This window comes from Sminthopsis crassicaudata, chromosome 5, assembly GCF_048593235.1.
Source record: "Sminthopsis crassicaudata isolate SCR6 chromosome 5, ASM4859323v1, whole genome shotgun sequence".
NCBI classification, from domain to species: domain Eukaryota; kingdom Metazoa; phylum Chordata; class Mammalia; order Dasyuromorphia; family Dasyuridae; genus Sminthopsis; species Sminthopsis crassicaudata.
In genome coordinates, this window is record NC_133621.1 from 288,722,056 (window position 1) to 288,735,665 (window position 13,610).

The following is a 13,610-nucleotide window of genomic DNA, read 5'->3' on the forward strand; positions in this document are numbered from 1 at the left end:
TGAAAGCAGTGAAATCAGCCCTTAGAGCTGGGGCTTTGAGGGTGTTTTGTGTGTTTTTTGTTTTTTTAGTCTTTGGGAGTTAAGCTTTACTGGAATACTCACCTTTGTGAAATGATTGAGAACGTAAATCTGGGGTGGTCAATCAGCATTTTTCCTTCCAGAAGCCCCCTTTTTTCTCACCAGAGCCTCGAGGGCCTCATGTGGTTACTCTAAATTCCAGTGGGTCACAGAAGACAAACTCCGGGTCTGATGGTCACTGAGGGTGACTCTGGTGTCTTCCTTCTGAGGAGGTCTGGCCTCGGGGCAGGGACTGGTACACAGTAGGGGCTTAGTAAATGCTGCTTGTTGTGGCCTTACTCCAGCCAGATGACAGTAGCCTACTCCATTGCATTGTGGGTAGAGAGTGGCTCTCCTGTGTCCGAGGAATTATCCTCTCCTGTTGGCCTCCTCCAGGGACCTGAGGCCACCCTAGAAATGACTTCCTACTCCCTGAACTTGCCATTCTCCCTGATTTAATGGCAACTCACTGAGGTCAGGGAGTGTTTCATTTGTTATCCCTGTGGTTGCTTAGTAAATGCTCAGTAAAAGCTCTTTACAGAGTGTGTCTCGCCTCATAGAGGGTAGGATTAGGACAGTTTCATTTCTGCCTCTATCCCTAGGGCCTGGCAATTGAAGGGTCTCCCTCATTGTAGAATGAATTTTTTCACTGAAAGGGTTCACTGAGACTCCATCTAGCAGTCACCTGATGTTCTGCTGTGTGGACAAGTGTTCATTAGGTGCCGGGCACAGAGTCCCAGAAGCCGGCCCCTCTTCTCAGAAAAAGCGCCCAGGACATCTAGGATGATGTATCAGAATGTGGGACAGGGACTGCTAGCTCTGGATCCATCCTTCTCAGCCAGGGCGGTTAACTTTCAGAAATGATCATGGGTCACAGAGATCTCGGATGACAGTGATTATATTCACAATTAAAAAAAAAAAAAAACACTTGTCCTTTACCTTTCTTCCTGTGCCCCTGAGGCTGAGGAGAAGGAAGAAGGCACAGGCCCAGAATGGGCACAGGGAAGCCCACCTCCATCCACCAGTGTGTCAGTATGTGTAGGTGTCCGTGGTTACGCTGATGTAAGTGGTTCCACTGCCGAGGGGGACGGGACTAAAATGGAAGTGAGTCCACGTCCCTTTTACCGTTCTAGCGTGGAGCGGTGGAAGGGGCCTCCCAGGTGAAGCTTCTGATGCCTGGAGAAAGAAGTGTCTGAGGTGAGCAGGGAAGGGCACCCGAGGCAGGATGCTGACCCAGAGCCTGCAAGCCAAATCGGGCTCTTTCCACCCCAGCAAGCCTGTCCTGAACTTAGTCTTGACTTACCGGAGATCAGAATACTAGCTCTCTCCATCCCCTGTGGATTGTGAGATTATTTATTCAGCCAGCACGTCCCAGGCCTGTGCACCTGGGGCTTCAGAGCTACCTTTGAATTTAGTACCTGAGCTTTGGGAGGTATCCTGGATTTTGTCTAGAGACTGAGCTGTCCAACTGCTTTTGTTGATGGGAGAGGGGGTTAGAGGCTCAGTTAAGCAAAGCAGTTTGCTCTCATTGCAGAAATACCAGATTTTGGTGTCTTTTAGCCTGGGAAGTGAAGAGACCCGATGGATGCAATGCTTTCTGCTCACTTAATTGAATCCCTCAGATCAGGAGACAACGGTTTGGGTCGATCATATTCTTTTTGAAACACCTGGCTACTGTTTACTTTGAGATTTAGTTTTAGCCGATCTTTATCTGTTTTAGGGAAGGGAAGACAAATGCGGAGGTGAAGTAATTTTGCAAATTTTTCTTTGAATTAGACATAACTGTGAGTCATCCTAGTGGTTTATCAATAGTTCTGTTTTGTGGAGTGAGCTTGATAGTCCTTTTTGTGCAGAGTTTGTGGATTTTCTTCCTGATTTTGCAGGATAATAGAAACCATTGCCTATAATATGGTTTGCCATTTGTACCATGTCATATTCTAGGCAACTGAATTTCAGCTTCTCAAGGGCAAGGATAGTTTCATTTTTGTCTTTTCTCCTCAGTGTAGCATAGTGCCTGATTCTTAGTGAAAACTTAATAATTACTTTTTGAATGAACCTCTCCATGAACTAGATGTCCATAGGCTGAGCAGCTGCTCTTCCATTTACCTGTTATTATGTTTTCTATGCACCATATGTTAATGAAAAACTTGTCTGAATATTTAAGTTGCTCACCTGGTCTAATAATTGACACCTGCCATAAATCTTTTTGTATATCATTTAATCAGGTTGCTGTGATTGATTTATTCTGAAGGCCTCTAAAAGCAAAGAATTACTTTAAAAGTACCAAAATAGTCTAAGCATTTTAGTGTAATCATGCTTCTTACTGCTTAAGTTTGTGGAATTTGGTCCAAATTCAAAAACATTTTTTGAGTTTCCATAGTTTTTTCAAGACAGGGAGGTTTCCCTCATGTGAAGGGAGCTCATGGGTAAGAAGGTTCTATCTGCTGATGCAGACAGGCAGTTCTTGTCAGTGGAGACTCAAGGCCAGTGTGGGACAGGTGAGGGCAGCCCATCTTCACCTCCAAATCAACTCTCTCTCCCTCCATTGCTCCGTGCTATAAAGGAAAACCAGAGAGTGACAGACATATCAGGAGAGAGTTGTTCGTGTAGAGATGTAGATGGGTAGTTTTTTTTTTTTAAATAGAAATTGGAATGTTTAAGTGGAAATGGAATGTTCATGAAAAGATCAGATGAAAAAGAGAAAGGATATAATATTGTTATTTAGCATGTAGTTGTCTTAGAAATCCTTGTGCTTTCCCTACAGCAAATACCTTTCTACTCCTGTATCCATTGGTTTTGCTTGGAAGGATGGAGAAAATCCCTTTTGTGTTCAGAATCTCAACTACTGCTCCTGGAGGCTTTTCATATGTTTATATGCATTACAGATGGTGTGAATCCACTTTAGGGTTTCTTTAGGCAATTTAGCTTTGTGATCCATGATGGGTGAGGCCTGTTATATTATCCCATTTTCTCCACCCATCAGAATGTTTGCCCACTGTGTGGGAACATACAGCCACTGCCCAATAAATATTTGCTGCTTGAGTGAGAAATCCTGCATTGACTTTGCCTGAAAACCAACAGCTGGTTGAAAGTTATAATCAGGTTCTATCATTGTTACAGTTAACGACTGTGACAATTTGATTTTTAAATATTAATAATTTGATATTTATTTCCCTTGGAATAGATGGAGTCAGGAAGACTTCGGGTTACAGTTTAACTCAAATACTTATGAGTGGTGTGGCCTTGGGCATGCTGATTCATTTCTTGAAGTCTCATCTGTAAAATGAGGTTTACTTCATAGGGCTATTATGAAAATCTAATATTAAAACACTTCAAACTAGGTCTTGTACTGACCATCAGCTCTTTCTTAGGACTACAGGAGGGCTCTTAGGCCAGGATGCATTGTCCATCCCAGGTACCTTCCTCACCTCTCCTATCCAGGTAATAACAACACAGTCAGTTTTCTGGTTAAATCTGTTGAGGAAGTTGATTATATATTTAAATATAGAGCAAATTGAGTACCTCACTATCTACTGAAAATTCGCCTTGAACTCCTTACCTTTCTTCTCCGTTCCCAGGCGTGAGTGCCTTTTTTTGTGCCAGGATTGATGGTTTTTTTGGGAGGGGGATTGCTTTTGCTTTTGTTTTTATCAGAAGGTCATCAAACAGGATTGTTTCTATAGTTACATCTAGACGGTGTGGTAAAACTGGCCCCTGAAAAAGCCAAATGTTAAACTTTCAGGATGGACATTTACACCTCAGAAATCAGCAAAGGCTACAAACCCAAGGATGGATCTATTGTTTAGTTGATTGTCTACATTTAGGAAAGTGATAGAGAAAATATTAATCATTCAGATTGAATTTAAAAGTGTGTCTTGGGAACATTATGTGGAGAGCCAGTTGTTAAAACTTTTCCCAGCATGCTTCTGGATATCTGGTGTTCAAACTTGCTACTGGATATCTTCCAGAGACTCCTGGGCTGCATGTCTTCCTGTGAGCTCAGAGACAGTTTGTAAAGAAAGCTGCAAGGACGCTTTGCCAAGCCCACTGTATTTTCATGATTAACAAGTAACAAACACATTGGGACCTTGTGTGCCACATCTTTAATTAGATGTGAAATGCAAATCACTATTGATCAGAGAAATGCAAATTAAGACAACTCTGAGGTATCATTACACACCTGTCAGATTGGCTAAGATGACAGGAACAAATAACGATGGATGTTGGAGGGGCTGTGGGAAAACTGGGACACTGATGCATTGTTGGTGGAGTTGTGAAAGAATCCAACCATTCTGGAGAGCAATCTGGAATTATGTCCAAAAAGTTATCAAAATGTGCATACCCTTTGACCCAGCCATACTACTACTGGGCTTATACCCCAAGGAACTACTAGAGAAGGGAAAGGGTCCTGTATGTGCCAAAATGTTTGTGGCAGCCCTTTTCATAGTGGCTAGAAGCTGGAAGATGAATGGATGCCCATCAATCGGAGAATGGTTGGGTAAACTATGGTATATGAATGTTATGGAATATTATTGTTCCATAAGAAATGACCAACAGGAGAAATACAGAGAGGCTTGGAGAGACTTACATCAACTGATGCTGAGTGAAACGAGCAGAACTAGGAGATCATTATACACTTCAACAATGATACTGTACGAGGATGTATGCTGATGGAAGTGGATTTCTTCAACATAGAGAAGAGCTAATCCAATTCCAATTGATTAATGATGGACAGAACCAGCTACATCCAGAAAAGGAACACTGGGAAATGAGTGTAAACTGTTATTTTTACCTTCTGAATCCAATTCTTCCTGTGCAACAAAAAATTCGGTTCTACACACATATATTGTATCTAGAATATACTGTAATATATTTAACATATATAAGACTGCTTGCCATCTGGGGGAGGGGGTTGGGGGAGGAAGGGAAAAAATCTGAATAGAAGTAAGTGCAAGGGATAATGTTGTAAAAAATTACCCATGCATATGTACTGTCAAAAAATGTTATAATTATAAAATAAAATAAAAATTTAAAAAATTAAAAAAAAAATTAGATGTGAAATGGTAATGATGAGGTGTGGCCTGTGGCAAAGCCGCTGTCATTGGTAGCTGTGCTCCAGCTTTGCCAGTTGGCTGAGAGTAAGGCTAAAGATCCAGGTTGTTTTGATGTGTGTTTCTCCAACTTAGAACAACGTACCCATCATTCTGTAGCCCAGGACCCAGTTTTTGAGGACATTTCTGGGGGTGGGATCCCCTAGCACAGCAGGAGCTGGCTGCTCTGGGGAACGCATCTACTCCCTCCCCCGGGACTGCTCAGCTCAGGCCCCCACCCCGATCCTTGACTTTTGGCCCTGCATCAGCAGCAGGCTTTGGGACTCGACCCTGGATGTCCTGTAGACATCCCAAATTCAGCATGGCTAAAATGTCCTATGGGGGTTTTCCTCAGCCCCAAGCCAGCTGCTTTTGGAGGTCCTTTCTTTCCGAGTCGCCCACCTTTGCATCCTTGATGCTTTCCTGGATGCCTCTTGTGGCTCTTCCACAGCAAGCTTGTTCTTTCTACCCCAGCAGCCTCTCTTAACTACTTCCCTGGCATAGACGTTTATCTCTTCCTCCCCTTGATGTAATGGCCTCCTAGTTGGGCTCATTGCCTCCTCTCTCCTTTTTCCAATTGTTCCCCCCCACCAAAGTGCCAGACACTTTCCTCAAACAGAGGGAAGGCGCTGGTGAGTTGGGGGAGCAGGAGGTGGTACCATAAAAACTGTATGATGCCTGGGCCCAAGGGGGTTTGTATCAAATCCTCGAGGCACTGGGGACTCCATTAGGTGGTCAGATCTTCGAGGGCAGTGTGCAGGATGGACTGGGAGGAGGCAGGAGGCTTGAGGAGCTGGGGGGGGGGGAATCAGGAGTATCCAGAGCTGCAGGGGAGCCCATGTTATCCTCTCTTTCCCAGTAGGGAGGGGAGCTACAGTCGGGATCTGACTCAGTGATTGCAGAAGACCGAGAGGTTATGAATCCCCCCAAAAGGACAGGATGTCTCAGAAGGGCTCATCTCTGGCATTGTTGTGGACTTAGAAAAAGGTTACATGGATACATGTAACAGGGGCTGGGTTCTTTGTGGTTCAGAATGCTCTGCCACCTAGAAATGCCTAAAATAGTCAGCCTGATACTCACTCGCATAGGGTGGTCTGCAGGGGACTTCCCCTTCTCTTGCCCTCATCTGTCTTGCTCTCTGCCGGCCATGCATAGGGTAGATCATAGTGGACCCTGCTTTTATTAGCCAGAGACCTTTGGCCAGTCTTCTGTAGAAACAAATTCTGGTTTTAAAAAGTACTCACTGGGGAAAGCCCCGTTGTTCTTGGGGTCAGAGGTTTTCTTGTGATATAGAAGGGAGGCCCCCAGAAATCCTGGAAGTGCAGAGCCCTGGAGATGATGTAAAGGAAGGGGGCCTGGCAGTCGAGTGCTTTGGACCAGCTGAAGCCCTGACTGAGTGTTCACTTGCTTCACACTCCAGACCCAGCAGAGCCTGAGATGGACCTTCCCAGCCACACAAATCTCACTCTTCCCTCCCTGTCGGGACACGATGAGATTTGTTCTGTGCAAAGTCGACAGACAGACAGAACAAAGATGTCTCTGATTGAGGCCCTGTTCCCTGAAATCCAAGGAGATAAGCCAGGCCTTCAGAGGTCAGAAGCCTTGGGAAGGAGCCCCATGGGGTGATCCTGACTTTCATACATTCTCAGCAAGGATTGAATCCCAAGACCAATGGGAATGCAGGAACTTCTTAGGCCTGTGATTCCTGTATGATCATGCTGTAGCTTCTCTAGCATTAAGCAGGCCAGCTTTCCACTCCCCTCCAAATAAGAGGTGGCCCTGCTGGGGGCCCACAAAGGGCTGGGGAATGCCCTCAGAGGTGCTGATGAGACCCCAGCCCTGCAGCCTTCTGTCCCCACCCAGAGGAAGGGCATCTGGGTCTACCAAGCCCAACGTACTCTCTTTCCCCATAAAAGCTGAAAGTGGAATCCTGAGAAAAACAGTGGACAGATAATAAAGTCCCAGGAATGACACAGGAGCTCGGGACTTTCTTGTCGCCTGTAAAACTCTTGGTAGGAAATTTGTACTTTGTACCTCCCTAAGGGTGGCCTAGAAGGCCATTCTGGCCTAGGATTTGGTGTATGGCATGAAGGCAAGCAGCAGACTTGGAGCCCCAGTCCTGGCCCGATGTTGGCAGGCCCTCCTAGTGGGAGCTCTCAGCATGGGGCAATCCCAGTCCCCATACAAGATTACAGCCCCTCCCTCCCCCATGGCAGCCTGGGGCAAAAGGCTTGGAAGGTGTCTGCCTCCTTCCTGTGTTCTCTTCTCCATGTCTCAGTGCCTTTTATGAACTGCAACGAGCATCACAGGGAACACCTATAAATATCACCTAGTCAGTCTTCAAACCAGGTCCTCTCCCCAGGGTCTGGGCACTTGCTTCTCAAAAGATGTCTTGTATTTCTTCCCAGCTGGCTTCCTTTGACACCCCCCCACACATTTTCTCCATGCCTTAGTGGCAAGCTAAGAGAAGGGGTCCTCAGGCTTCCAAGGACAATGTCAGGAGCAGTGTGGTTGGACACCAGAAGGTGAAGGGCCCCAGTCTGGAGCACCAGGATGTATCCAAAGCACGCCCAAGGATAGCCAGGACGGCTCAGGCTTCGGGGTCCATAGCTGTGGGGGATGACAAGGAGCAAGGGAGGGATGGGAGCGGGGCCTTGCATAGGAGGGCTGGGTCAGTTCTGTGGCACCTACTTGGGCAGCCCCCTGTGCCAGACACGTCAAAGAGTTTGTTCCAGACTGATGTGGTTACGAGCTCCTTGGTCAAGAGTTAGAAGAGATCTCATGGGCCCACAAGAGGAAGCTGTGGCCTCTACAGCAAAAGCAAAGGGCTTCCTGATTTAAGATGTTCCCTGGAAACGTGAACTTGTGACTAGGGTCTGAGTCTCCTCTGCACCAAGCCCTTCCAAACTAAGCCCCTGGCATCTCAGACTTCTTTCTCCTCCCTCCCTCTTCTCCTCCCACAAGGAGGGATCATGGGATTGAGTACAAAGGGCCAACTTTCTTTGCTGCTTTGTATTCAGCATGACATAGCCAGATTATTCCTTAGGTGTCTGAGAACCCTGAACAGTACATCCCTCCCCAACTGTCTTCTGTTAAATCAATCTTTAAATAGATATTTTCCTTGACTCCTCCCTGAATTTCAGCCCATCTTTTATCCCACATCATCCTTTCATGATGATCTCCATGATATCCCAGCACCCATAGCTTCTACTGTCAATTCATGGCAAAACCCAATATTTAAGTTAATTTACCAACCATGAGGACAATCAATGATGGATGAAGTAATAGCAGCACCATAACAATCCCAAACCAAGCTTCCCCAATACCAGTGTTATCCCTACATAACACAGCTCATTCAGTAGATTTTTTAAAAAATTTATCCTAAATTTTGAACAACAACAAAAAAAGCAATTTTATGCCCATGGCAGACACAAAAAGAGAATTCTGCACTTCCATTTTCTCCAGCTTTTTCCTGCATCCTTCCAAATTTCTGTTTACTTCTCTGTATGTTAAAAAAAAAAAAAAAAAAGTGAACAACTGCCCTTTTTTTTCCTCATTCTTGCTAACTCCTCTTTTCTTTCAACTACTCTGTCTAATTAATCAAGAGAAAACAAGGGGGGGGAAACACTGGGTAACAAATAAGCAGTTAAGCAGCATCCCTCTCCCATTGACCATGTCCAGAGCTATGTGCTTGTGTCTTCCCCATGCATCCATCCCTTCTCTATCAGGAAGTGAGTAACCACATAATGTGGTTGATTTTCTGGAGATGTGGGAGGCCATTGCCTTGGTCAGAGCTCTTTGGTCTTTTGGAGTTACTTTTCTAGACATTGATGTGATCTGGGTCCGCCTGTGTCAGTCTCCTTCACCTCCTGTGACCTGGAATTTTCTGAAATCGTCTTTCATCGTTTCTCCCAACCAGGCACATTTCATTCCTATTTCACAATATGGCCAGTCATGTCCTAGTTATGTAAGGCATTAATCTCCAGCTTTTTGTTTTCCTTTCAATCCTTCCTTCGAGATCCAGAGGTTTGGCTTATGATTTTCTCTCCCTGGGAAACATGTGTGGGACCCAGAGAGGAGAAGGAGGATGAATCCTTGTTCTGCTCCAAGAAGGCAGAGGGAGCCCACTCTCAGCCTCTGGCCCTTGCTGACACCCGTTAGCTGGGAAGTCCTCCCAGAGCTGGCCTGGACCCAGGATACCTGCTTGCTACCCTACTCGGTCCTGGCGCCTCAGAACATTTTAGGAGTATGAGCTCTGTTTTTCCTCCATGTACCAGCTTCGAGCTTCTCTCAGATGAGTCTGGGGCCTGGGGCTTGGGAAATTGTTCCCTGTTCTTCAGGATGTTTAAGCGTGGCCATCCCCTTGGTCCCAAGCCAGGCTTTTGTCCAGTATTGTAGAGAAGGTGACAGCCTCAGAGGAGACAAAGGAGCACATATGAATGGCGGGAGAAAGAGGGAATTGACAGGTCCTGGCAACAAGTGGGATCTAGGGGCTGAATGTGAGGAGCCGAAGATGGCCCCTCACTTGTGAGCCTGGGAGACACGAGGAGCACTGGTGAGAACAGAAACAATTAGGAAGAGCAGATGGGGACTGGGGGGCCAGGTTATGTATTTGGTTTGGGGCCCAAGTCCAGCCATCTGCAGCATGTCCAGCTTAAGGTGTCCAGCAGACAATTGACCGTGTGTACTCTGGCTCAGGAGAGCCAAGAGTAAGTGAGCCAAAAAGATAGAAGGGGCAGGACGGAGTCTTGGTGACGCCTGCACTTAGTGGGTATGAGCCAGTGAGGAGTCTGAGAAGGAGGAGGAAATGGTCGGGTTCATCTTTAGCCTCTGGAAGGGAAGGCCATTGGATCCAGCCCTCCAGAGAGCCCTGGGAGTGATAAGCCTGGCTGCAGAGGGAGGAAAGGATTGATGGATCCACCCCTCCTCAGGCTCTGCTGCCAAAGGGAGCAGCCAGGAGGGATCACTCAGGAGCTGGACGGAAGGGGAGGGCCACCTGGGGAGGCTCTAAGAGAGAGGAGATGTTAGAGAAGACAATGGTCCCCTGTGCACCTGGAGGCTGTGGGACTTTCTGGGGATCTGCAGCTAGTCTGAGGCTGCATTTGGCTCCAGACCCCCTGTTTCAGGTTCAAAATAAACAGCTTTGAGGGACCGCCTCATCCATCCTCAGTGTTATTTCAGCATGTGAAGGAAGAGGTGGTGGCTATCACTGTGACTTTTTTATGTTATTTTAACATAATCAGACTTATTTAACTTAAATCTAATAAGCCTTGTTTCTTTAACTGAGGAGAAAAATTACCTTCTTCATTCTTTAATTGGGATAAATACTTGATTCCATTTTCTTCCCTATTTTCTAGAGTTCTTAAAAAAAATAGTTTGTCTCCAGTTGGAATTTGCTGAAATATAAGGTGTAAGATCTGAATTCAAATCCCTTTTCTACCCAATTCACAAACTTTCCTACCAAAATACTTATTAAAAACTTTTCTCCCAGTATTTATTCCTAAATATTTTGTTAGCCATCATTTTTACATTATGTATGTAATATAGTTTATATTATACCCAGGCATCTGATATATTTAATTAATCCCAGTAACTTATTTATCTATTTTGATGAGAGGCCCTTATGATTTGATTAAAGTCTAGGAATCCAAAACCCCCTCTGTCGACTTTTCATTTCTAAAGTACTTTTGATACAGTTGCCCATTTGTTTTTCCTCAAAAATTTTATGATAATTTTTTCTGGTTCCATAAAGAAGCCATCTGGTGCTTTGATTGATGTTACATTAAATGAATTTTATATAAGTATGGCTTTATTCGGTTTGTTGTCCAAAATATAGCAAATGAGTATATTTTTTGTATTATTACTTTTGACACAGCTCAAGTTTGTAACAAGGCTATTAATTACAAGAAAGGTTAACAGCAAAAAAGCATTGCTTTAAAACAAAAATACTCCAATTCCCTCCTCCTATTTTGTTGGAGTCATAGGGATTTCCCAATCTGTGTCCACATCTTGTGTTAATCTTGCTGTTTTCAGAACTTCTCTAAATTTTATCTTTTTAACTGTTGTTGCCTAGGTTTTTAAAACACATTGATCTAAATTGAATATTAATGTTTAGGAAGCATCCCAAAATGATTTTGTACTTTAAAATTACTACTTTCAAGGGATTTGTTTTTATGTTGCCTACTGAAAACAAAACCATTAAAAGAAATTATTCTTTATTGTGTATCAGTAAGATTTTATAAGCCCAAATAAAGTTATGAATTCATTAATTTATATTATCCCGTCATTTTAAAAGTAATAATGCAATTCTTATTTTCCATATGAAAGTTAGAACAGTTTCTCGTAGTAAACTCATTTCAGTATTCAACTAGAAAACTCTGATTAATCTGGTTTTGAGAATAATATATGATGTGTCTAGATTGCTATTTTTAATGAGTTAAAATGAAATTGTGTATGCATTTAACATAATCCTTGAAGATTTGGAAGTTATTTCAGGATCTTGTAAGTACCACAGATTAATCATTTTAAATATTAAGTACTCTGAAAAAATTCTGGTTGTTGGAGTTTTAAAAAATATTTAATTCTTTATTTTTCTCACTTTCATCCGTTACATCATTTATCAATTGAAGAATGGCTTTTATTTTTATAAATTTGACTCATTTCTCAGTTCTGTTTGAGAAATGAGGCTTTTATCAGAAAAACACTTCAAAATTTTTTTCACAATTATGGTTGCTAAATGTTATTTCCCTCCGTTCTATTTTTCTCCCCACCTCCATTTATTTTTTTCTGCCCATCTTTTCACCTTGTTCCCTCCTCAAGTGTTTTGTTTCTAACTGCTGCCTCCTTCAATCTGTCCTCCCTTCTCTTACTACCATCCCCTTTCTTTTATCCCCTTCCCTTTATGATTTTCTCTAGGGTAAGACAAATTTCTATACCCAATGTTTATGTTTATGCTATTCCCTCTTTGAGCCAGTTCTGATGTTCTTATTGTTCAAGCATTCCGCTCCCCCAACTCCATCATCTCCTCCTCCATTTTAAAAACTTCTTCTTGCCTCTTTTATGTGAGATATTTTCCCCATTCTATCTCTCCCTTTCTTTTTTCCTAATCTATTCCTTCTTCTCATCCCTCAATTTCATTTTTTTACATATCCCATCATATTCAACTCACACCTGTGTCATCTATTGTGTATTTTCATTCTAATTGCTCCAATAATGATAAAGTTCTCAGGAGTTCCAAGTATTGTTTTTCCCATGTAGGAATGTAAACAGTTTAACCTGATTGAACCCTTATGGTTTCTTTTTGCTTGCCTTTTTTATGCTTCTTTTAAGTCTTGTATTTGACAGTCAGATATTTTATTCAGCTCTGGTATTTTCATCAGGAATGCTTGAAAGTACTCTATTTCATTGAATGCCTATTTCCCCTCCTGAAAGAATTATAATCAGAGTGGGTCATTCTTGGTTGTACTCCTAGCTTCTTTGCTCTGTGAAATATTATATTCCAAGCCTTCTGGTCCTTTAATGTAGAAGCTGCTAAGTCTTGTGTTATCCCGACTGGCTCCATCATGCTTGAATTGCTTTTTCTGGCTATTTCTATCCCTTGACCTGGGAACCCTGAAATTTGGCTATGATATTCTTCTTGGGATTTCTTTTAGTAGGTGAGGATGGATTCTTCCCATTTCTATTTTGCCCTCTAGGTCTAGGAAACTAGGGCAATTTTCCTTGATAATTTCTTGAAAGATAATGTCAAGACTCTTTTTTTTTTTTTTTTTTTTTTTTTTTTGAAAAATGACTTTCAGGTAGTTCATTAATTCTTAAATTATTTTTCATCAATCTGTTTTTCAAAGCAATTGTTTTTCCAATAAGATATTTCCCGTTGTCTTCCATTGTTTTATTGTTTTGATTTTGTTTTCTGAGGTCTTGTTGAAGCTTTCAGATAGAGTTCATATGTCTTCAGATAGACTAGTTCATGAAATGGCTCCAGGCCCTTCCAGAAAGACCCTCCATAGCTCTTGGTAGCCCACTAATGATGATGTCATTGTTAAACCACCTTAGGATCACAATAGTGCACAGGGCTTATGCATCAGCATGAGTGAATTTTCCATGTTCTCTAGGGAACACTAGAGGTCATGAATGTGGATAATTTTGACCAATATAGTTTGATTGTTAAATTGCATTTTAATTCTTTGAAAAGTAATCACATGAGTATAGTTTATATGTTCTATATGAATAATGGAGGTTTGTATGAGTTTGTTATTTATATGTTATATAAAACTCTGCATGAATTTTAAAATGAAGAAATTTAATTAGTTTCTCCTGCCCATTTCAGTTCCATATTTGGGGCACATGCCTGTGCAACAAGTACATAGTTGTATAGTAAGTAACCCATGTTACTATACAACCCATAGTTGTATAGTAACACCCGCGAGTAGGAAAAAAAAAAATTAAGGCTGGATTTAAGGCAAT

At 42.8% G+C, this 13,610-nt stretch overlaps 1 protein-coding gene across 1 annotated transcript in view; it reads left to right on the plus strand.

Moving 5' to 3' along the window:
- Positions 1-13,610, plus strand: part of CHPT1 (choline phosphotransferase 1) — a 34,687-nt gene that overhangs the window by 2,036 nt on the left and 19,041 nt on the right. The window lies entirely within an intron of this gene.